The following is a 24,785-nucleotide window of genomic DNA, read 5'->3' as shown; positions in this document are numbered from 1 at the left end:
GCTGATTAAATTCTTTCTCATCTCTCTTACTTTACGTTACCTCCTTATTATGGGTCATTCATGGATTTTCCAGTACTCATGTTGAAGGCTTCTTACAATGGGAGAAATGAATGATAGGACTTTTAAAACTCCTTTAGCATCCCCACTTTCCCTCACCTGGGATGACTTACCTAGATATAATACAAATAGAAAGCCATGGTTTCCAACAAGGAGAAATTCCATCTGTGATGCCAGACAGAGAACAAAACAATTCCTCTTTATCATAGGAGGCTATAAACATTGATAAGGAGAAGGACAGACATGGGTCAGGTAAATTGACACAAAAGTGCATGCATGCACTCATGTAATGAGGGTCTACCATGGGCTGGGTATTGTTGGAGGACAAAAGCCTCCATCAGGTATCAGTCCTGACACCAGGCAGGTGATTATCTTAGCTACCATGAATGCTTGCCTATTGTACTCCAAATCTAATTTTTATCTTGAATATACAAAAAAAATACTTCTATTGATGAAGAAGCTGAGGCCTCCATGAAATTTTAATTTTCCACCATCGGTTAGAAATGGACAAGTGCAGAATGTGATTCAGGTATGACGAGCTTCAGTATGCTGTTTCTTCCATCTCAATAAATGACTTTTCTGCTGCCAGACTTTTGTTCTTATGTCTCTCATAGCGTGTAAAACATTGTCCTATGGTCACCGTTTAATGTTTGTCTCCTCAATCAGACTGCGAGCATACACCAAGGATATGTTTTATGCTTTCCTTCTTCAGAGTCCAGTTCTTCAAGGAAGTTTGTCAAAAAAAAAAAAGAATAACTAGTTTACAAGCCATAGGACTTGCTTTTGCATACTAGTAATTCTGTAACCCTACAAAGATGGAAGAGTTTATTCTGAATGGGTAGAATCAGAAAAGATAGCCAATGTGCTTTGAGTGCTGTTTCCGCACTTGGCACTGCACTAAGGTGTATTTGGATAAAATCCTAACAACAAACCGAGTAGTAATTACTGTTCTGCTTCTCATTGCAAAGACGTAGAGATGGAAGAGAACCACATATGTCTGACTTCAGAAAAAAGCACCAACTCTAACTGCTATGTCTTGTGGCTGCATGGACAAAGGTTTGAGGGAGGGGTTGAACTAGAATAGAGTCCTGAAGGGTAATTAGAATCTGGCAGAATTGAGTTTGGGAAGGAGATTCTGACGTAACTAGAGGCAACGTAGGAAAGCAAGTGTACCAGAAACATGGCTCAATTCATCCCAGAAGGACAAAGCTTGGAACAGGTATGGAATTGCTTGTGCTAACTACCGGGTAGGGCAGGAGAACCCGGGGTTCATGCATATATTCTGCAGTCTGACTGCCCAGGTTTGACTCTCAACTCTGCCATGTACAATATATGTGACTCTCTGAAAGTGACGTAGCATCTCTGTGTCTCATTTGTTTGTCAACCTCATGGGATTTTTATGAGCATTGATATGTGCTAGTATAAACCTTGGAATAATCTATAGCATAAGGTTAGAACCACTTAGGTTTGGCCACTTAATACTACTTATTTGTAGTATTAGTATTATTTTTATAATAGCACTCATTCATATTTATAGCTTTTGCATATTCATCAAAAATTTGTCTCAGTTTTACAGTTGTTCTTTGTTATGCCCCAGTTTACTCCATGGTATAGATTAAATGCATTCTGCATTTTAAAAACTCCTTGAAAGCATCTATTTAATGTTCTCATTTCAGTGTGAGAAAATTGAGCTCAAACAGGTGAGTGATTTGGCTGCAGCTACTGCAGCCACATAGTGCCGTGTGTCTGTGACTCAGGCCTCAGTGCAGGGTGATGGGAAGGACAGGAATACATACCATATGGATAGAAAACCAAAACTCAAGCAGTCACAGATCCTCACTTTTCTTATAAAGATCTTATTTCAAGTATCTGTGGAGCAGTAAGCCTAGCTGTAAGGTCTATGAATGAATGTGGAAACTATTGCCAGCATCTTTAACATTAATTTTAAAAGTAACTCTCTTTACCTCCTCCTTCACTCATCATTTATTGCATACAAAGTAGCAGCTTTGATGAGGCTCCTTGTACAGTTGATGTGACATATGAATTTGTCCAGTCAGTTCAAATTTTTGAAATGTTTGGTATAAAGAGTTCAAAGTTAATGCCCACAGGTTTCATTTGCTTAGCCTCCCTTCACTAAAAAGAATCTTCCTCATGTTCTTGGATTTAACCTCTTAAAGTCTCTGTGCAGCAACTTGTTTAATGAGTGATCTCCTGGTTGTGTGTAATGTGCCCTTTCCCCAAGTTTTCATCCTGAAATGATATCCTTTTGTTTTTGTCCGCATGTATGTATATTTATGTACAGTCATGTGTCATTTAAAGATGGGGATATGTTCTGAGAAATGTGCTGTTAGGCAATTTTATCATTGCATGAACATCAAACAGTGCACTTACACAAGCCTAGTTGGTCTAACCTCCTGCACACTTCGGCTATACAATATAACCTATTGCTCCTAAGCTACAAACCTGGCCTGTTACTGTATGGGCAATTGTAATGCAATGGCAAGTATTTGTGTATCTAAGTATATCTAAGCATAGGAAATGTATAGTAAAAATATTAAAATCTGGCCAGGCGCAGTGGCTCACGCCTGTAATCCCAGCATTTTGGGAGGCCGAGGTGGGCGGATCATGAGGTCAGGAGATCGAGACCATCCGGGCTAACACGGTGAAACCCTGTCTGTACTAAAAATATAAAAAAATTAGCCGGGCGTGGTGGCGGGCACCTGTAGTCCCAGCTACTGGGGAGGCTGAGGCAGGAGAATGGCGTGAATCCAGGAGGCGGAGCTTGCAGTGAGCCGAGATCCGGCTCCTGCACTCCAGCCTGGGCGACAGAGCGAGACTCCGTCTCAAAAAGAAAAAAAAAAATTAAAATCTTATGGGACCATCATCATATATACAACCAGTTGTTGACTGAAATGATATTATGTAGTGCATGACTGTATAAAAGCTGCACTGAGGCTGAGGTACACATGTATGTCTGTAAGCATATACTAGACCCATGTATTCTTTTTTTCCCAAGGAGCTCAGCTTTCTTTATTCATGTATCGTTAAGATTGTCTTGTATTTATCAATGGCCATTAGAGTTTCTGAAGCCTCAGTGTTTTCCTCTTTTTATACGATATACATTTTCTTATATGTTTATATAATGTTATCATATATGTTTTATGTAAATAACATATTTCACAGGAATGCATATTAGATAACCTAAATTTTTAAAATATCTAGGGTCTGTGTCATGCATGTTGACTCTTATTTTCTAGATACTGACTGAAGGGTAATTTTGAAGAACTTCCAGTGTGGTTAAAATATGTTCATTGCTTAGCCTGAACATACAATCCTCAAGTAGTAAGACAGAAAAATAGGAAAAGATAAATGAAACAGAGAATGGAAATCACTACAATGAAAAATTTCCACTTAAAGGGGCTCATATTACTTTGTAATTCATTATAAGAGGGTCAACATATAAAATAGTCCTTTAAATACTACTTTATATTCTTAGTACATCGTCTGCTAATATTACCAGAGATAAATGTCAGTATACCTCATATCCTGGGAAACGAGGGGCCAGAGAGATCTTACTCAGGTTGTGAGTTTTACTTAAAGTATAAACCATGTGTCAGTTTAACAGCATTCTGAATATGAAATATAGATAGCCATAGAAATATGAAATGTATATAATAATTCAGAAGTAAAGTACAGGTATACATTGTTTTATTACACTTCACTGCTTTGTGCTTTGCAGATATTAGGTTTTTCACAAATTGGAGGTTTATAGCAATCCTGTGTCCATCAAATCTCTTGGGGCCATTTTCCAGTAAGCACGAGCTCACTTTGTGTGTCTATATCATAGTTTGGTAAGTCTCACAATGTTTCAAGCTTTTTTATTACATTTTATTCTTTCATAATATTTTCTCATTATATCTGTTACGGTGATCTGTGCTCAGTGTTCTTTGATGTTACTATCGTGATTGTTTTGGATTCCATGAACTGCACCCATGAAAGGTGGCAAACTTAATTGGTAAATGCTGTGTGTTCTGATTGCTCTACTAACCCTCTCTCCCTTTCAGCATCCTTTTTCTTAGGCCTCCTTATACCCTAAGACACAAAAGTATTAAAATTAGGCTGGTTAACAACCCTACAATGGCCTCTAAGTGTTCAAGTGAAAGGAAGAGAAACACGTCTCTCACTTTCAATCAAAAGCTAGAAATGATTAAGTTTGGTGAAAAACGCATGTTGAAAGCTGAGACAAGATGGAAAGCTAGTCTCCTGCACCAGTTAGTCAAGTTGTGAACACAAAGGAACAATTCTTGAAGGGAATTGAATGTGCTACTCCAGTCAACACAGGAATGATAAGAAAGTAAAACAGCCTCATTGCTGGTATGGAGAAAGTTTGATGGAGAAAGTCTGTGTCATGCATGACACAGACCCTAGATATTTAAAAAATTAAGGTTATCTAATATGCATTCCTCTGAAATATGTTATTTATATAAAACATATATGATAACATTATATAAACATACAAGAAAATGTATATCGTATAAAAAGAGGAAAATACTGAGGCTTCAGAAACTCTAATGGCTATTGATAAATACAAGACAATTTTAATGATACATGAATAACAAACCAGCTACACCATTCCCTTAAGCCAAACCCTAATCCAGAGCAAGGCTCTAACTCTCTTCAGTTGTATAAAGGGTGAGAAAGTTGTGGAAGTTACAGAAGTAAAGCTGGGTGCCAGAAGAGTTTGGTTCTTGAGATTCAAGGAAAGAAGCCTTCTCCATAGCATAGCGCGAGGTGAAGTAGCAAGTGCTGATGGAGAAGCTGCACCAAGTTATCCAGAAGATCTAGCGAAGGTCATTGGTGAATGTGGCTACACTAAACATATTTTCAATGTAGACGAAATCACCTTCTATTGGAACAATATGCCATCTAGGACTTAAATAACTCTTATAACAAGGAGAAGTCAATGCCTGGATTTGAAAGACAGGCTGACTCTCTTGTAAAGGGCTAATGCAGCAGGTGACTTTGAGTTGAAGCCAGTGTTGATTTACCATTCCAAAAATCCTACAGCCTTTAAGAATTCTTCTAAATCAACTCTGCCTGTGCTCCTCAAGTGGAACAAAGCCTGAATGGCAGCACGTCTGTTCACAGCATGGTTTACTGAACGGTTTAAGCCCACAGTTGAGACCTACTGCTCAGAAAAATAGGATTCTTTTTAAAATACTACTGCTCATTGACAATGGATCTGATCATCCAAGAGCTCTTATGGAGGTGAATAAGGAGATTAATGTTGTTTTTATGCCTGCTAACATGACATCTATTCTGCAGCTCATGAATAGAAGAGTCATTTCAACTTTCAAGTCTTGTTATTTAAGAAACACGTTTTTTAAGGCTATAACTGCCATGGATTGCAATCCTCTGATTGATTTGGGTGAGGTAAATTGAACATTCTGGAAAGGATCAACCATTCTAGATGCCATTAAGAATATGTGTGATCCATGAGGGGGGGGTCAAAATATCAACATTGATAGGAGTTTGGAAAAGTTGATCCTAACCTTCATAGATGACTCAGAGGGGTTCAAGACTTCAGTGGAGGAAGTCATTGCAGATATGGTAGAAACAGCAAGAGAATTAGAGTAGAGGTGCAGCCTAAAGATGTGACTGAATTGCTGACATCTCATAAAACTTGAATGCATGAGTAGCTGCTTTTCACAATGAGCAAAGAAAATGTTTTCTTGAGATCGAAACTACTCCTGGTGAAGATGCTCTGAACACTGTTGAAATGACAACAAAGGATTTAAAATATGACATAAACTCAATTGACAAAGCAGCAGTGGGGTTTGGGAGAACTGACTCCAAATTTGAAAGAAGCTCTACTATGGATTAAATGCAATCAAAGAGCATCACATGCTCCAGAGAAATATTTTGTGAAAGGAAGACTCAATTGATGAGGTAAATTTCATTGTCGTCTTATTTTAAGAAATTGTCACAGCCACCCCTGCCTTCTGCAACCGCCACCCTGATAAGTCAGTAGCCATCAACACTGAGCAAGACCCTCCAGAAGCAAAAAGATTATGACTTGTGAAGGCTTAGATGATCACTGGCATTATTTAGCAATAAAGTATTTTTAAATTAAGATACATGCATCTTTTTACAGATACAATGGCATTGCACACTCAATAGCTTAATAGACTATGGTATGGTATAAACATAACTTTTATATGCACAGAAAAAGAAAGAATATGTGTGACTTGCTATATTGTGACATTCACTTTCTCACATGGTCTGGAACCAAACCTGTATCAATGATGTATGCCTGTATATGTTCAATAGGGTTTTCTGTATAATCCTCTAGCCCATCCATTTTGCAGCAGTGTCTTAGCTGCCTTAGATTTTTTCCAAGTTTTACATTGTTTCAAATTTTAATATTTTCTTTAATAGGATTATGCAGTTATATAAATAGAACTTTTTTTTTTAGTATTGCTAGGCTTGATTTCCTTTTTCCTCCAAACTCCTCCTCCAGAAGCTATAAAGAGTTCCATACATTCATGGATCACCAGTGAAAGCTATTATTCAATTACCAAGCCAGCCAATTTCTGAAATAGATTCTTAGCTGATGTAGTCCATTAAGAAGCCTATCCAGCGGCCGGGTGCAGTGGCTCACGTTTGTAATCCCAGCACTTTGGGAGGCCGAGGCGGGTGGATCGCCTGAGGTCAGGAGTTTGAGACCAGCCTGGCCAACATGGTGAAACTCAGTCTCTACTAAAAATACCAAAAAAAAAAAAAAAAAAAAAAAAATTAGCCAGGTGTGGTTGTGCGGGCCTGTGTTCCCAGCTACTCAGGAAGCTGAGGCAGGGGAATCGCTTGAACCCAGGAGGCCAAGGTTGCAGTGAGCCAAGATGTCGCCACTGCACTCCAGCCTGGGTGACAGAGCAAGACTCCATCTCAAAAAAAAAAACATAAAAATAAAAAAGAAGCCTATCCAGATTTCCACAGCTAAGTTTTCTCTAAAATATTCACAAAATTACTCATCTAGGAAGTAAGAGATGTTAGTCAGAAACAGACATAATGTGAAGAGACAGGATTTATTGTTTAGTTACCTCAAACTGCTCCATAGATATCTGAGTCTTCAGTGTAAAAAAAACCCAAGCAAAAACAAAAACCAGATTGTTAGATTTTTATTAGCCTCTTCTTTTCCTTCTTATCTTTTGTTTTCTGGTGAAACCCCCTCCTGTCCCCTGTGCCAGCCACCGATCCTCACTAATGATGTCAGGATGTCTTATTGCATGAGGACATGTAGCCCACACGAACAAAGATGGTATTTTTTTTCCATCTTTTTTAGGCACTTGTTTCCCTTCCCTGTTTCTTGCCAAGACTAGAAAAAGACAACTAATATTTTTTCCCCTTGGCTAACACTAAATGTTAAAGTGAAAACATTTATTTCTTTTGTCAAAATCATGCATTTGATGGTTCCTCTTAGCCAAGGGAGGTCATGTATTCATTTAGGGTGTAGATATAGGAAGTCACTCTAGTCTAAATGTTTCTGGCAAATGCCATTATAATTAAGCCAGCAGTGGTCAAATTACAGAATACCCTATGAACAGAAAAAGTCTCTAAAAAATAATTCCCAAGTCCTGGTTACAATCGAAAGCATAAACAATCATATTTTGTACATAATTAGAGTTGATTGTAATGTGATTTTATCTGTCAGAATAATATGCCCTGACAGAGCCTTAGAAAAATGGAATTTTTTTTGGTAATGGAGCAAGCTGTGGTTTACTTGCATTGCTAATAGGCTGGTGGTTGTGCACAAGGATCAGAGTTTAAAATTCCTTGGAAGAAATGAATCTGCTTGTATGTGTCCTTAAATTCGTGTTTAAGTGTTCTTGGGTATATTTCATAGGCATTTTAAATTATTTTCCTCAATTCTCTGAAAGTGTTTTTAAATATCAGCAGTGTCACTATCTTCTAAAACATAAAGGGACAGGGAAATACATGGTTTGTCCAGGGTCACCAAGCAAAACACAGGCAAAAGGGAGGGCAGAATTAGATGGCTCAAGACATTGCACAAGACCTTTCTGCTTTCTCTTGTCTACAAAAAAAAAAAAAAAAAAAAATCCATAGAAGTCATCATAAAATTTGACCGAAAAGCAGTAGTAATTATCCATGGGCAGGGAACAGCACATTTGCATAAAATTGGCCTATAACCAATTGTTTTCTCTTACCTTAATTTCTCTTTCTTTGCCTATTTAATGGAGGAAGGACTAATAAACTATAAAATTACAAAAGTAGACAAGAGAAAGAAAACAACTCAAATCCATGCAAAGGATCATCTGCTGAATAATCAAAAGTTGGCTGTGACTGGAAGCAAAGCAATGAATCCTTTAGCAAGCAAATATTTAAAGGATAGAGACATTACATAAAATGTATATTTCAAAGCTATTTCCTTACTCATAGAAGCTGAATTTGAACAAATTAATCTCTTTTAATTTATATCATTATAAAAGCCAGTTGACATTCCATATCTGTGAGCATCAGACAGTCCTGTGAATTTGAACAACATGGCCCTACTGCAGGCTTTGTAGGCTGGTGGTTCCAAACAAGATTCAGTCTCTGCCTTGTTCTGAAAACTTCCTTTTTTCACCAGCATTACTGCACTTGCCAACAGTGACATAACCTTGAAATTATTTGTTAAATTTTCCAATGAACAAATCCAGCTTGTTAAGGAAATGGGCAGCCTATATCATCAGCAAAGAGTACAATAGAGGACTCAGAATTCAGCTTTGACTGGTGGGCCCACAGTATTCCTTGTTTCTGGGAAATTTCTCTCATTTTACAAACAATCCAGTATTTTAATGGTGCTGGCAGGGCTGGTTTAGCTTCTAGATGTTGCTAGGAGAGTGTGCCACCTTCTGCACCATAAGAAAGCTGATGCTCATATGCTCGTCAGTACATTTCACTCCACATGACATTTACACACTCAGGGTAATTGCATTTGCCATAGACTAAAGGTTTTCCTTTGAATCAGGTTGGTTGGCAATGAAATAAAATGTTGACAACAACTGTTATTGATTTTTTCTAACTATAAAATTAATGCACATTACTGATAATACTTTTTAAATTCTCTAAAGTACTAAGTAGAAAAGCCACTATCGTACCAGCCAAAGATACATTAGTAAGATACTCATAACATTTTCCCACTAGAAATAATGTGTGCTGTATATGTGGTTTAATTTGGAATAATAAAAGGAATATTTATAAAATAATATGATACCTGTTGGCCTCATGATATTTATAAATTTAAAAAGAAGAATCAATCTGGTATTCTCATTCTCTTTTCTCTCTCTCTCTCTCTCTCATCTATCATTCTACCAAATGGAATAATGTGATATCCAGCAGGAAAATACACTGGCAAATACTATAATGAAAAAGTTTGATTTGGAGAAAACCTGACTTGTAGAACTAATCCACATCAAGTAGGTGCTCTTGTTTTTCCTTTGAATTGTGCATTAGACTGTTGCTTTTTTAGTTTATTTTATTTATTTATTTATTTAAAGGGTCTTGCTCTGTGCCCAGGCTGGAGTGCAGTGGCGTGATCATGGCTCACTGTGTCCTCTACTTCCTGGCCTCAAGCGATCCTCCCTCCTCAGCCTCTTGAGTAGCTGAGACTACAGGCATGCACCACCGTGCCCAGTTTTTTTGTTGTTGTTGTAGTTTTTTGTGGGGTTTTTTTGTTTGTTTGTTTTTAGTAGAGATGAATGTTATGTTACCCAAGCTGGACTTGAACTCCTAGCCTCAAACAATCCTCCCACCTTGGCTTCCCAAATCACTGGGGTTACAGGTGTGAGCTACCATGCCTAGCCTAATTTTGTTTTTGAATAGGTAATATTTCATTTTTATGAAATATGTTACCCAAAGAAAACTATATAGAAGGGTTTGCTTTTGTTTGTTTTTTGTTTGTTTGTTTGTTTGTTTTTGAGATGGAGTTTCGCTCTTGTTGCCCAGGCTGGAGTGCAATGGCACAATCTCGGCTCACTGCAACCTCTGCCTCCCAGGTTCAAGAGATTCTCCTGCCTCAGCCTCCCGAGTAGCTGGGATTACCGGCATGTGCCACCACACCCAGCTACTTTTGTATTTCTAGTAGAGACGGGGTTTCTCCATGTTGGTCAGACTGGTCTCAAACTCCCGACCTCAGGTAATCCGCCCGCCTCAGCCTCCCAAAGTGTAGAAGGGAGTTTTTTAAACTCCTGCTTTCATTCTTTGTTTGTTTGTTTGTTTGTTTTTGAGATGGAGTCTCGCTCTGTCGCCCAGGCTGGAGTGCAGTGGCCCGGTCTCGGCTCACTGCAAGCTCTGCCTTCCGGGTTCACGCCATTCTCCTGCCTCAGCCTCCCGAGTAGCTGGAACTACAGGGCACTGCCACCATGCCCAGCTAATTTTTTTTTTTTTTTTTGTATTTTTAGTAGAGACGGGGTTTCACCTTGTTAGCCAGGATGGTCTCGATCTCCTGACCTCGTGATCTGCCCGCCTCAGCCTCCCAAAGTGCTGGGATTACAGGCGTGAGCCACCGCACCCAGCCAAAACTCCTGCTTTCATTCTTTATCTGTCTATCCTATTGTACCTCTTGCCATATAAGAAATTTCCCTTGTTAGTTTTGTGTCCATATTTTCACTTTTCTTTTTGCAGTTATAAGTACACATGAACATGTGTTCTTATTTTCTACCTGTTTTACATAAATGATAGCTTACCATCTTGACTTAGGCACCTTGCAGCTCCTATAGATCTGTCCCTGTAGGTATATGGAGAACTTCAGTTATCTCTATGACTGCATATATTTCTGTGTGTGGAAAGACTATAGTTTATGTAGTCATATAAAGACAATTCCTTTACAATATTTTGTACACCCAATTCTTCCATGATAACCTCGTGCAAATGTTAATTTGTATATTTGAAATTATGCATTTATGATAAATTCCCAGCAGTGGTATTGCTGGGTGAAAGAGTAAATCCATTAATAATTTTGAAAAATGTTATCCTTTTACTGATCTTAACATTTTGTAATACCACCAGAAATAAAAGCATGTTTTCCTTCTTTATACTGGTGTTCTGTTTTTTTGTTTGTGTGTTTGTTTGTTTAAGTTCTGGGATACGTGTACAGGATGTGCAGGTTTGTTACATAGGTAAACATGTGCCATTGTGGTTTGCTGCACTAATCAAACCATCGCATACCTATTAAACCCAGCATGAATTAGTGATTTATCCCAATGCTCTCCCTCCCTAGTTTTCTGTTTTATCAAACATTTAAATTATTGATAGATGAAAAAATTATAGTGTTAGTTTTAAACTATTAGTTTTAGTTTTTCATCATAATTTAGTTTTGATAAGTTTAGCTAAACTTATAAAAAAGATTAAGCATATTTTTTACGTGTTTCAAATGTTGGCTCTTTTTCTGGAAAATTATTTATCCTGATCTTTGCTTATTGTTGCATAGGGTTCCTCCTTCTTCCAAATTTTTAGAGCTTGTCATACATTAGAGCTTTTTAGACATTAGTCTTTACGACAGGAGTTTTATTTTTAAAAAACATTTTGTTATCCCTCTTTTTATTTACTAATAGTGTTTTTTTTGTTGTTGTTTCATGTAGAGTTTTTTGGCAGTTTCATGTTTTGCATTTTGTTTTATCTTATTTTATCTGTGCACTTATTTTGGATTTTTAGGTGGTTAAATTTTTCAGTCTCTTTTCCCCATGGCCTAAATTTAATCTTTCTAATGAAAATTCTGCATACTAGAGTATTTTAAATATTTTCTCTTCCATAAATATCCTCTCAGAATAAGGCCCTTTTGATGAAAGATAGTGCTATCTCATTCTGAAAAGAAGCATGGCAAAGCTCTAATTTACTTAAAGTTTAATATCATATTTCCCCTTAAATGAAAATGTTAATACCATAAGCCCTTGGGATTTGACTATTTCAATATCTAATCCCACATATACTGTATGAAGCTTTTCATGATCATGAATATTTGATGAATCTATATGCTTTTGCAGATACAGAAGTGAATATCAATTCCAAATGGTCTAAAAGAGTTCCCTTGGAAGATTAATATAGCTTAGAATTTCTTAGATTGAACTACAGGAGACCATCTGGGAATATATGTGGATATATACCTCATGTGTTCATAGTAGAGAGGCTAAGAACTATAGGAATGGTATCATATATGTTAGTTTAATCATTGCATCACTTTATGTTCGATACACAAGTTGTAATAACTTGAGGTCGGTAATAATCAGGAACATTGCTGTCTGCTCTGGGCAGCTGGTACAGTAGTGTGTGCCGCTCTTTGTGGTAACAATCAAACAGTTTTCTTATTCCAAATCAGCTGCCTTGGGTTAAAGTCTGAACATGTCTTAAACTCTGCATGTCAGGAGTGTTTAGGACAACTCTATCATTCATTTAGCTAGTACTGATACTGCTCCCCGGCGGGGGGATTCAGAGCTAAGCTCCAAGGCTCCAGCTCTAATTGGAGAAATTGCTGATAAATTCCCACAGCATTCCATTTAGATGCGTATTGCAGTTCTGTTGTGAGTGTTCTCTGCCCTGCTCCCACACAATGACAGCCCTGCTAGTATAACCCTGTCCTATGAGAGCTGCTGCTGTGGGTGGTGTATCTTTAGACCGATTGGATAGAGTCAGACTTTTCTTGTTAGTCTCGGAGGAGACATTCTCCCGTTTGTTTCTTATTTTGCAGGAATCATGGACCAGGCAAAGAGACGATAAACGTTTACAGTAAGCCTTCTTACATGAAGAGAAAATGCACATCCTACAAACATTGCTTTAATTTTTTATGTTAATTGGAGAAGGCATGTCTATCACAGATGCAGACCCTTGGTTTCCTTCACTGCCCATAAAAAGCTCTTCAATCGCTCCTTGAGGCATCCATTTTTTCCCTACTATGAACTGTTTATTTCTTCATGTTAGTTAACAAATATAACTTCAACCTATGCTTTTCTATTTTTCTTTTACCATCTTGACAGCTCTCGTCCCTAATTCATTAGTTTATTCGTCAATTAAACCTCCATTTTGTATGGACTGTATACCAGGAACTGGCTAGGCTCTGTTTAGGTTCTGTGACAACTTAGAGAATAAAACCCCACCCCTATCTTAAAGGTGTCCACAATGAGTGTGGGAAACACCCATATAAAGAGTCAATAATGCAACCATACGGCAGTTCATTGAGGTGGGCGTTAGTGACAGTCTCGCTCTGCCACCTAGGCTGGAGTGCAGTGGCACGATCTCGGCTCACTGCAACCTCCGCCTCCTGGATTCAAGCGATTCTTCTGCCTCAGCCCCCCGAGTAGCTGGGACTACAGACACAAGCCACCACACCCGGCTAATTTTTGTATTTTTAGTAGAGATGGGGTGTCACCATATTGGCCAGGATCGTCTCAGACTCCTAGACCTCATGATCTGCCCGCCTCGGCCTCCCAAAGTGCTGGGATTACAGGCGTGAGCCACCGCGCTTGGCCGGGATTCGGATGTTAGTTTTTAAAAGTCATATTGAGATTGGGTGCAGTGGCTCACGGCTGTAATCCCAGTGCTTTGGGAAGCAGAGGTGGGAGGATACCTTGAGGCCAGGAGACTAGCTTAGCCTAAGCAGCATAGCAAGACCTTGTCTCTACTAAAAATTTAAAAGATTAGCTGAACATGGTGGTGCATGCCTGTAATCCTAGCCACTTAGGAGGCTGAGGCGGGAGGATCAGTTGAGCCCAGGAAGTTGAGGCTGCAGTTAGCCATGATAACACCACTGCATTCCAGCAGGGGCAACAGTGGGACCCTGTTTCTAAAAGTAAGTAGGTAGGTAGGTAGGTAGGTAGATAGATAGATAGATAGATAGATAGATAGATAGATAGATAGATAGATAGACAGATGGAAATATTGTATTATTGGGTTGAAGTAATTTATTCCTGGATAGTTTGCCTGACTATTCTGAAATCACTGGAGACTCACCAACACGTAACGTAAGCCAGTTGACAGGAATCTGGCCTAGGTCCTGGCTCCTGGATACTTTGCTCCTGGGGATTTTCATCATGTTACTGGAGGCAGCTTGGGCAGCGATCTCACCCTTGGCATGCTGGGAATCCTCCCTAATATGCAGACTTGCACTTACTTGCCAGGCATATTTTTAAAGACTTTATTGTATTCTTATTTCTGCTTGGGCATGCTTGACATTTCTTTTCCTGAAACTCCTGGGCCACTTGTTCTTAGTTGCGTTTATTTTGTATTTAACAATTGGTTGCTACTTGTCTTATTTTACAGTGCTGTATATTCTTCTTGTCCCTTGGATGCAAGTATGTTTTAATAGAAGAACTGAGGTCTTAGGAGCTCAGGACATAGATATTGAATTAATCATGATAAATGAATCACACCCCGATTTTTACTCTGATGCTGTCATTTACTAGCCACTTTAATGGGAGTAACATAAAACTAGTGAGTCTTTTCCTCCATTACTATTGATATTAATTGATTAATATTATAATATTAAATTGCAGCTTTTTAGTAACAAGCTACTTTATTCGAGGCATTGTGAAGGGTGCTTTGAATAATTCTCTCATTTTAATGATACTACTACCTATGGTAAAAATCATGTATTAGCTTCTTTTTTTTTTTTTTTTTTTTTTTTTTTGAGACAGAGTCTCGCTGTGTCGCCCAGGCTGGAGTGCAGTGGTACGATCTCGGCTTACTGCAAGCTCCGCCTCCCGGGTTCACGCCATTCTCCTGCCTCAGCCTCCCGAGTAACTGGGACCACAAACGCCCACCACCACGCCCGACTAATTTTTTGTATTTTTAGTAGAGACGGGGTTTCACCGTGGTCTTGATCTCCTGAACTCGTGATCCGCCAGCCTTGGCCTCCCAAAGTGCTGGGATTACAAGCGTGAGCCACCGCGCCCGGCCACAAATCATGTATTAGCTTCTATAATTGTGTGCTTACTAAATGCCTTGCTAAACTTTCTACATATATCTTTTTATTTAATATTCGCAACAATCCTATAAGTTCAATGTTATAATTTACTTAATGTTATTGATGCAAAAATTGGAAGCATAGATAAATTTAAGTTATTTTCCGTAAGTCACATATCTAGCAAGAAAGCCCAGTTAAAACCCAGAGCAAGCCCAACTTCATTTAAAAAAGTATTAATAAATGTATTAATAAAAGCAATATACATGTATGTTACATATATTAGAAGAGTGAAAATGAAGATAAAATGCAAATTAAAAGCCTGAACTGTCAGTTTCCTAGAAGTCAACACTGTCATGCCAGAAACTCTATGTGCCTAGATAAGAATCCACCTACTCCATATCAATGCATACACATTACACATGCCACCAATGAGCTCCTACCTTACTAAGTATGTTCAGCAGCTTGCTTTTTTCCTACTTAATATATCTCTAAGGTATTTCTATGTCAGTATATATCTATACCTATATCTATCTATATCTATCTTGTTCTTAACATATGCACCACAATTTTCTACTAACTCAACAAGCTATAATTATTTAACCAGTTCTCTATTGATGGAATTTTAGATTGTTTCAAGTTTTCTTGTCATTTCAAAAAGTGCTGCACTGACCACTGTGATGGACACATCTGTATATATCTGTGAGTCTCCCTTCCAAAGAAGTTGTCCCCATTTTTACTCCCAACAACGTTTAATGACTTAATATCTTTTCATAGGTCCTTGGCATAATCAAATTCCTAAAACTTTGTCAGACTGGCAAGTGAATGAGGGTGTGTTATTGCTTGTGCTTATATATGGGTATTTATTAGTCTCAGAAGGCCTCAGTGAAAGGTGGCATTGTAACAAATGCTTAAGGGAGGTGAAGGGGAGCCATGTAGATTTCCTGGGGGAGAGCTGGCAGCCAGAGTGAACAGTAAGGGCAGCAGCTTGAAGCCTGGAATGTGCAGGCACGCACAGCATAGACAAGGTTCAGGAAGGAGGTCACCTGTGTGGGTGTGGAGCAAGTGAGAGCAAGTGCAGGAGGTGAGTCCAGAGAGGTGAAGATCCTAGTGTGGCTGGGCCCCATAGGCCACGCAAGGACTTTGACTTGAGTTCTGAGTGAGAAAATCGGTCATTGGAGGGCTGTAAGTCCATAAGTGAAATATCTGGTTAGCATATTACTCAATCGTTTGGCTGCCACGTTATATACACCATAGGGAAAGGGAGGAAGCAGGAGCACTAACTATGAGGCATTGCAATCATTCCAGACAGAGGTGATGCTGGCTTCTATCAGTGTGGAGTGGAGGCGTGGATGAGGATTGGTGAGGCCCTTGATATATCTCGTAGGTTGAGATCTCAGGATGTATTCACAAATAGGATAAGGGCCATGAAAGAAAAACAAGTCAAAACGATACCAAAGTACTTATGCCAAACAACTAAAATTCAGAATTGCCTATAATAGATGAGTAAGACAGTGAGAAAGTCAGGTTTTGCAGGGTAGAAGATAAGGCATTTAGTTCGGTGCATGTTAAATCTCACATATCTATTAGACATACAAGTGGAGATATTGTCAGGACACTGGAGATGAGGGAAGAGGTCTGGACTGGGGGTACAAATCCAGGCATCATTAGTACATGGATTTTCTCAGTGAAAGCCTTGAAAATGAAATATAGCTCATGAGAAATATATAGAAATAGAAAAGGAATCAAAGGACTGAGCCCTGTATAATAAAACTATTTTTGTTTTTTGACTTTGTTTACCATTATGTTTGTCCAGTTTTTTAACATTGCCTCTATATTTCAGCAAAGAAAGACTTTTTATTTCCATTTAAAAACAAATTACAAGCAGCAGTAAATAACTTCAGGCTCACAGGGGTAAAGTAACATCCCCAAAGCTTCATGGCTAACATGTCGTGAGGCTGAGATTGGCTTCTTTGCATTCCTTATTTTAAAGCCCAAAGTCTTCATTCTGACCAACTGTGCCCCCGTGGGGCTCTTTTTTTACTCTTCAGGAAGAAAATGTGACTTATGTTGGCCAGAACATTTTCTATTAAAAAGAACAGATTTTCCTGAGCTAACCTACATTTGAGTCTTGCATTGGATTTTGGTTGGCATTTTAACATAGTGTCCCCAAGGTTCAGATCAGAATCAACAAATATCGTAGGCTGAGTTCTGGGGCACTAGGGTAGGCCTTTTCACATTCATACATTTAAACAAGTCTACAACAAGCCTCTGGGTGAGAATTTGTATCTCCCTTTCACTGAACAGTAAACAGGGGAAGAGGGGTCAAGTCAAGGCCTCTAACAGCTGTACTTGCAGCTTTATCAACTCCAAAAGTGTAGCCTTTTCCTTCTGTGTTCTTGATCAGCCCTGGCCATTAATCTAGTCAGGAAGCCCCAGTTCTCTCCTGTATGCCTTACAGATTATCTATATCTACACATGGAATCCATTAGGAACCTTTCCTGTCTCCTAGAACACCATTTTGTTCAATAAATAATATATCGGTCAAGGTTAACCAACTTGCCCAAGGTCGTGCAATAAATTGGTGGTGGTGTGGCAGAGAAATGAACTCTGTTCACATCTCCTGACTCCAGGCTGTAACTTTATTCCCTTGGCCCAACTATTTCAGTGATTTTCAGGATTTGAAATACACATTTCACTTTTTGTAGAAAATACCACTAGTAGGTGAGAATGCTTGAATAGTCCCTAAAGGCCATACTGGGGTAGCTTAGCCTATTACAGATGTTACCTTCCAACAGGCATATTAAGGGAAACTCGCCATCTGTGCTGGGGAGTTAGGGCCTGGTTTGTGAACAGCTGGTTTGGCTAGAGTCCTGAGGAAGGTGAGCAGATCACTTCTGGGTAATGAACTAGATAATTGCTTTAAATCTGTTTTGTGATGAGGCCAATGAGTTACTCAGGCAGGAGTCACTCATGATGTGTTAACTCATGGTGCATCTTCTTTGAGGCCCTGGGGTATTGAATAGCATTAGAGGTGATTCTGAATCCCCTGTAGGACTAACTTGCCAGACAAGAGAATTATCTCAGTGGGCTAGCATTTACTGAGCATCTACTAATTGAAAAAGAGTCTCATAGGTTCATAGGTTATCCTAAGCTTAAAAACACTCAACCAGTAAAGGTATTTTCCTTAACCTACCTCATTTAGCCTAAAGTGTCTGAAAATTTGGTAGTAGAGTGGGTGTGCTTTAATACTCAATACATAATCTAAGCTTTGAAAATTGCCCAACCTGGCCGGGCTCGGTGGCTCCTGCCTGTAATTCCCATACTTTGGGAGGCCGGCGGGCGGATCACGAGGTCAGGAGATCAAGATCATCCTGGCTAACACGGTGAAACCCTGCCCTACCAAAAATACAAAAAAAAAAAAAAAAAAAAAAAACTAACCGGGTATGGTGGCAGGGGCCTGTAGTCCCAGCTACTCGGGAGGCTGAGGCAGGAGAATGGTGTAAACCCGGGAGGCGGAGCTTGCAGTGAGCCGAGATCACGCCACTGCACTCCAGCCTGGGCGACAGAGCGAGGCTCTGTCTCAAAAAATAAATAAATAAATAAATAAAAATAAAATAAAATAAAATAAAAACGAAAATTGCCCAATCTGTGTGAAGTTATTTTATTCCAGTGGACGTTGTTTTAAATAAGTTATTCTTTAGACTTGAATATTGACTCTTAGTGTCTCACTGTCTGTTCTTAGACACTTCAAAAAGTCTGCATGTTCTCCAATTGCCCTGACAGCCCATCCAGCTGAAATCCATGTCTTTTGTTATCAGTAAGGAATTAGGGCTGGGCGCAGTGTTTTACGCCTGTAATCCCAGCACTATGGGAAGCTGAGGCGGGAGGATCACTTGAGGCCAGGAGGATCGCTTGAGAACAACTTGGGCAACATAGAGAGACCTCCAACTCTACAAAAAGCTAAAACAATTAGCCGGGCATAGTGGTGCATGCCTGTAGTCCCAGATTCAGGAGGCTGAGGCCTGAAATTTGAGGTTTCAGTGAGCTTTAATTAAACCACTGCACTGCAGCCTGTGTGACAGAGTCCCCATCACTAAAAAGAAAAAGAAAACAAAGAGAATTAAATGAGTAATTTTCAGATTGAAAGAACTGTATCAATTTCAGGAATCACTATTTTTCTGAATACAGTATGAATTAAGTTTGAGCTGATTTTCTCAAAAGCTAGGAGAGAGTTGAGGGGGTTAGATGGCTGTATCTGAGAGCATTATCTGAGTTCCTGAAATTAAAATCATAAGTCTAGGTAATTACTCTAAATGGATATTTTTTTCTTTCAAAATAAAGTTTCCAGTAAGAAAAAGCAAGCAGCTTCACATTCGTAGAATTTATACTGCAGGCCGGGCACGGTGGCTCACGCCTGTAATCCCAGCACTTTGGGAGGCCGAAGCAGGTGGATCACGAAGTCAGGAGACTGAGACCATCCTGGCTAACACGGTGAAACCCCTCTCTACTAAAAATACAAAAAAATTTGCTGGGCGTGGTGGTGGGCACCTGTAGTCCCAGCTACTCAGGAGGCTGAGGCAGGAGAATCGCTAGAACCCGGGAGGTGGAGGTTGCAGTTAGCCAAGATCGTGCCACTACACTCCAGCCTGGGCAACAGAGTGAGACTCCATCTCAAAAAAAAAAAAAAAAAAAAAAAAAAAAATATATATATATATATATATATATATATATACTGCAAAGGACATGATTGAAAAAGCCCTCATAAAAACAAAGAAAAAGGTTTAAAAGAAATATTATCTTTAGCTATGGGTAATTCAAAATAATAATGGTACAAACTACTACTCTATTTGTTTTATTATAGAATCTTAGAAGCTGAATATAATTCATTATTTATCTATTTAATCTCTTCATTTTAGAGATGAGAAAAAAAGTTGGAGAAATAATATTAGTAGTAATAGTAGCTGCAACTAAAACTTATTGAGTACTTAATATGTCACAGGCACTGCTATGAGTGAATTGCATATATTGGCTTGTTTCTTGCTTTCAACAATGCTATAAAGTCAATGCCATTATTATTACAGACAGAAAATTCTTGGGATTTTCTTCTCTTTCATATTTAACAGAACCAGACTGGATACCTCCCCAATTACATACACCGTGGGATAAGGTTTCTGTTAAAAGAGTTGCTATTTGATAACTCAATAAATCCCAGCATCCCTTTCGGAACACTTTGGATTTCCAGGAACTTAAATACTTGTGGTCACCTACATAATTCTAAAAATGTCATCTCCACTCACAGCTGCTCTCCTGTTACATTTCCTTCACTCTCTACCCAAATCATCCCCATTCAAGATTGAGGAAGGATTCAAGGTGTTGCCGTAAATACAAAGTCATCTTTATAAAATGCAAAATAACACAATTATGGAAAATGGCTCCAGGATGCTATTTTAAGTAATTATTGCTTAAGAACTATGTCTCTTCTTTTACTTTTCTGTGTCCTCCCCTATCCTACCTCTCTGTGGTAGACTCTTCTTTCTAAACCATGTGGGGTGTGTGTGTGTGTGTGTGTCTGTGTGTGTGTGTGTGTGTGATCTTTTTCTGTACCCTGTGGTAAAGATCTAATAAATTGGTCTCCTTATCTCATGCTAAACGTGGAGTAAAAAGGCTATTTGATACAGAGGTTCTTCTACCTCATGGTCCAACTTTTCTTCTATCTGATGGTGCTATGCCTAGTGAAAAAGAACAAGGAGTTTTCCCTCTCCTGAGTCCAGGTGTGGTCCTAACATTTGCAGGTAAAGATGGTGCCAGGCCTATAGTTGGCACCCACCTCATCTCTTTTTTTCTATCTCTGCCCCCATTCTGCACCCCAACTTCCAATTGGAGTTCCAATACCTCCATTGCTTCCACCAAACAACAATATCTTCTCCACCCCCTTGGAACTCCATACTGGGTGGAAAAATTTGACTCATAGAGGGAGCTTGCACAGGTTCTAGAAGTGGGCTTGGGGTCATTTCAGCAGGCTGTTCTGCATCCCAAGTAACTGTAATGGTGCTTAGAATGGGACTCACTGGCTCAGGAAGGGCATGTCTGTTCGTCCCATGGATCCCAAGATCTTTCTGTAGGCAACCAGAGGAGGACCAGAGTGGTATTAGATAAATATAGTTAGATCTTACTTTATGAGACCAACCTGTAGTTAACTTCAGTGGAAGTGTGAGCATTTCTTTTACTGAAGGGTCAGGAAAGCACCCCGAAGCAGGACAGAGAAGAAGAAAAACAAGCTGTAACTTTATGTGACTACCTGGTTGCTTAGGGGTGAGTGTGAGACGTATTATTTAGGTCATTGCAGGCGATGCTTCCTTCTCTGTTTATATTTTCCTGGCTTTGAAATGAGTTTGAGGAATGAGGAAATGAGGTCACGAAAATCTGCCACTGGCTTTACCCAAGTCATCACTCCTGGCCCCACTGATTTATTTTTTCTAAAGAAAACTGATCCAGTCTTCCATGATGAAGACACATTCTTTTATTCATATAATTCATTGAATTCCTTGTTTAATGACAGCCCTAATACTATTGTGCTTATAGATATTTGGTTTCTTCTTAAACATGAAGGCCACCTGCAAGCCCATGGACTTGGGCCAATAGTCTTACGTTTTTCATGGAATAAAAAGGAGTACCTCAGTTAACCCTACAAGGGACATGTGTGCCCACACACTGCAAACATATACATACCCACATTCACAAACACAGAAATAGATACTTGTAAGAATATTTTCTAAAACAATTTTTTATTAATGCATAATAGGTTTACATAGTTTGGGGGTACATATAATATTTAATTTCATATAATTTCTAAAGATTGGGATATTCATTACCTTAAATATTTGTGCTTTCTTTATGTTAGAAACATTTGAATTATTCTCTTTTAGCTATTTTTAAATGTAAAATAGATTATTGTAAACTATACTCACTTTACTGATCTATTGAACACTATGTCTTCTTTCTTCCATCAAACCATATATTTGTATCTATTAATTAATTTCTCTTCATCACCCCTTCCCTTACCCTTCCTGGCTTCTAGTAATCACCATTCTATTCTCTGTCTTCATGGTATGCACTTTTTAAGTTACCATGCATGAATGAGAACATGTGATATTTTTCTTTCTGGGCTTGACTTACTTCACTTGACATAATGACCTCCAGTTCCATCTGTGTTGCTGGAAATAACAGGACTTCATACTTTTTGTGGCTCAATAATATTCCATTGTGTATATATGCTTCATTTTCTTTATCCATTCATCCACTGGTGGCACTTCGGTTGATTTCATATTTTGGCTATGGAAATAGTGCACTTGGAAGAACTTTTATCTACTTCATTCATTTTCCTAATTTTATATTCTGAGGAATGGGAGTTTACTTTCTCTGAGCAAGAACAACTTACGGTGAGAGATCAGAAATACAGGAAATGGCAAGATAAACTCAGCCACAGGATAAAAAAAACACCATCTCTATCACAGGTACAGAGCATGGAGACTAGAAACATGGAAAAGAGACAATGACTGATATGAAGTTGAATGTTTTTGGATACGAATAGGTTCTGGAAAATGTTGGAAACTTGGCTATAGATGTTGCTTTTCAGTAATCTTAAGGCAATATTTGTTTGTCTTATACTTTTAATTGTATAATTAAAAGAAATTTCACATTTTAGATAATGACGTTAGATAACCTTGACTTGTTATTTATCATGTGATTCCCTAGGTGACACTGAGACTTTACCTGGATGTGACCCCATACATCCTTACCCATGATAGATACACATTTATATTGTTAAATGAAGATCATTATACATATCTGTAGTGAAACGAATCCACAAAAACTTTCTTCCCAGTTTCTTAGCAAAATAAGCAAGCTTCCAATCCAATGGTAGTACAATCTCTTAAATCATAAGCAAGCTGGCCACAGGATTCCCCATTTACTGTTATCCCCTTTTCCAACAATCACTTTTCAGTCTCTGCTCTCGTAGCAGAAAATAATCTAGAATTTGAAAAAGGTACATTTAAAATGTGTTCATTCATTTATTTCTGCAATACTTAATGAACACCTATCAAGTGGCAAACACTGCTCTAGATACTGGAGTTATGGGAGTAAACAAACAAAATAAAACAACAACACACCTGCTCTCACCAAGTTTCCATAATCAAATAACTTTGTGTTTTCTTGCCTCAAGTTCAAAGCCTTCTTACTCTGCTTCTCAATAATCTGAAACCCATTGTTGTTCAAAGGTGGGTCTTCTTGCTTTTGGGAGATGCACCTGTAAGTAAGTGAGGGCAGCAGGAAGGGCCAGGGAGCAGCTCACCTGTGATCTGAATGCCGCCGAGGCCCAGTTCATCTCACACACTGGGCAAGGCAATTCCCAATGGCTAAGGGCAATTTCCTTGTGAGAGAAGCAGATGGTGGCTGCAGGAGCTGGGGTGAGTCCCTTAGTCCTGCAGAGAGGATCTGAGTGGAAAACTTTAGGATTCACTGCCTCAGATTCAAGAGCCGGAGAAACCTCAAATATAGATGCTGCGTGCTAATACTCCAAGAGAGTTCTATCATTGAGATCCATATACATTTATACTTGCTGTCTGCCCATATAGCATTAGAAGTAACCAATTCCTTAGGATTTGTAGGCTCTGCATCAAATAGTTTGCTTATTCTTCAACATATTTTTTAAGTTTTTAGAAACAACTTTAGATATTAATAAGGAATAATTCTAATTCAGTTCACTTTTCCACTCTATCTCCAAACCTAGCTCTCTTCTTCGGTCATTATAGGTGTTTGACGTTTGACACATTAATTCTCCAACAAGTGAGATAAGAGACTATCTCTATTTTCTTTAAAATTATACTACTGTGTATATGCCAAATACTGTACCTTAGTCTTGAGTTAATACTTTTAGTTCTAATCACACAAAGGGAAAAACAAGGGCGATAATACTCCATCATATTTAACTTAAGTGAGAGCCCACTTAAAATACTTCCACCTTTTAAGAATAAGGCATTGGTTTTGGCCAGGCGCGGTGGCTCATGCCTGTAATCCCAGCACTTTGGGAGGCCAAGGCGGGTGAATCACGAGATGAGGAGATCGAGACCATGCTGGCTAACATACAGTGAAACCCCATCTCTACTAAAAATACAAAAAAATTAGCTGGGCGTGGTGGCGGGTGCCTGTAGTCCCAGCTACTCGGGAGGCTGAGGCAGGAGAATGGCATGAACCCAGGATGCGGAGCTTGCGGTGAGCCAAGATCACGCCACTGCACTCCAGCCTGGGCAAGAGAGTGAGACTCCATCTCAAAAAAAAAAAAAAAAAAAAAAGAAAAGAAAAGAATAAGGCATTGGTTTTAATAAATTCATTTTTCTATTTAATCTGAGTTCACAGAAAAACGGCTTTGCTGAATAAGGAAAATAAAACTCCAAGGTTACCTGCAAAATTCCAACCACCCGGGGTATTCCCCGTAGTTTCCCAGCTAATGTGAAACTCACAGGGTTGATTCTTTTTTAAGGGAGAATTAATAAAAGGCAATGAAAAATGTCATTTTGTAAATGTATCTTTATTTAAAAGAAAGATTCAAGGTGTATTTTTGTGATTTATTGACTTGTGTTCTAGACATAAAGTATTCTTTAATATAAAATGCACATGATTGGCAGACAGTTTTAATTGTGATTTTGGGGTCTTAGTCTGGATTTCTTAGGCCCCTTTCTGCAAGTAAGCCTTTTGAAATTCAGTTGCTTCTCCTTCT

The 24,785-nt window shown here is 38.8% G+C and overlaps 1 long non-coding RNA gene across 1 annotated transcript; it reads left to right on the top strand.

The window, feature by feature from the left end:
* Window positions 1-1,208: 1,208 nt before the first annotated feature.
* Window positions 1,209-12,974, top strand: LOC109028553 (uncharacterized). The gene is made up of 4 exons (XR_002007563.2): window positions 1,209-1,276; window positions 3,797-3,908; window positions 9,451-9,530; window positions 12,797-12,974. It is a non-coding gene; the product is annotated as an uncharacterized lncRNA (long non-coding RNA).
* Window positions 12,975-24,785: the final 11,811 nt, after the last annotated feature.

The sequence above is a fragment of the Gorilla gorilla genome, chromosome 8 (assembly GCF_029281585.2).
Source record: "Gorilla gorilla gorilla isolate KB3781 chromosome 8, NHGRI_mGorGor1-v2.1_pri, whole genome shotgun sequence".
In the NCBI taxonomy this organism is placed as follows: Eukaryota; Metazoa; Chordata; class Mammalia; order Primates; family Hominidae; genus Gorilla; species Gorilla gorilla.
Note: the sequence above shows the minus strand (reverse complement) of the source record. Positions and strands in the feature narration are given on the sequence as shown.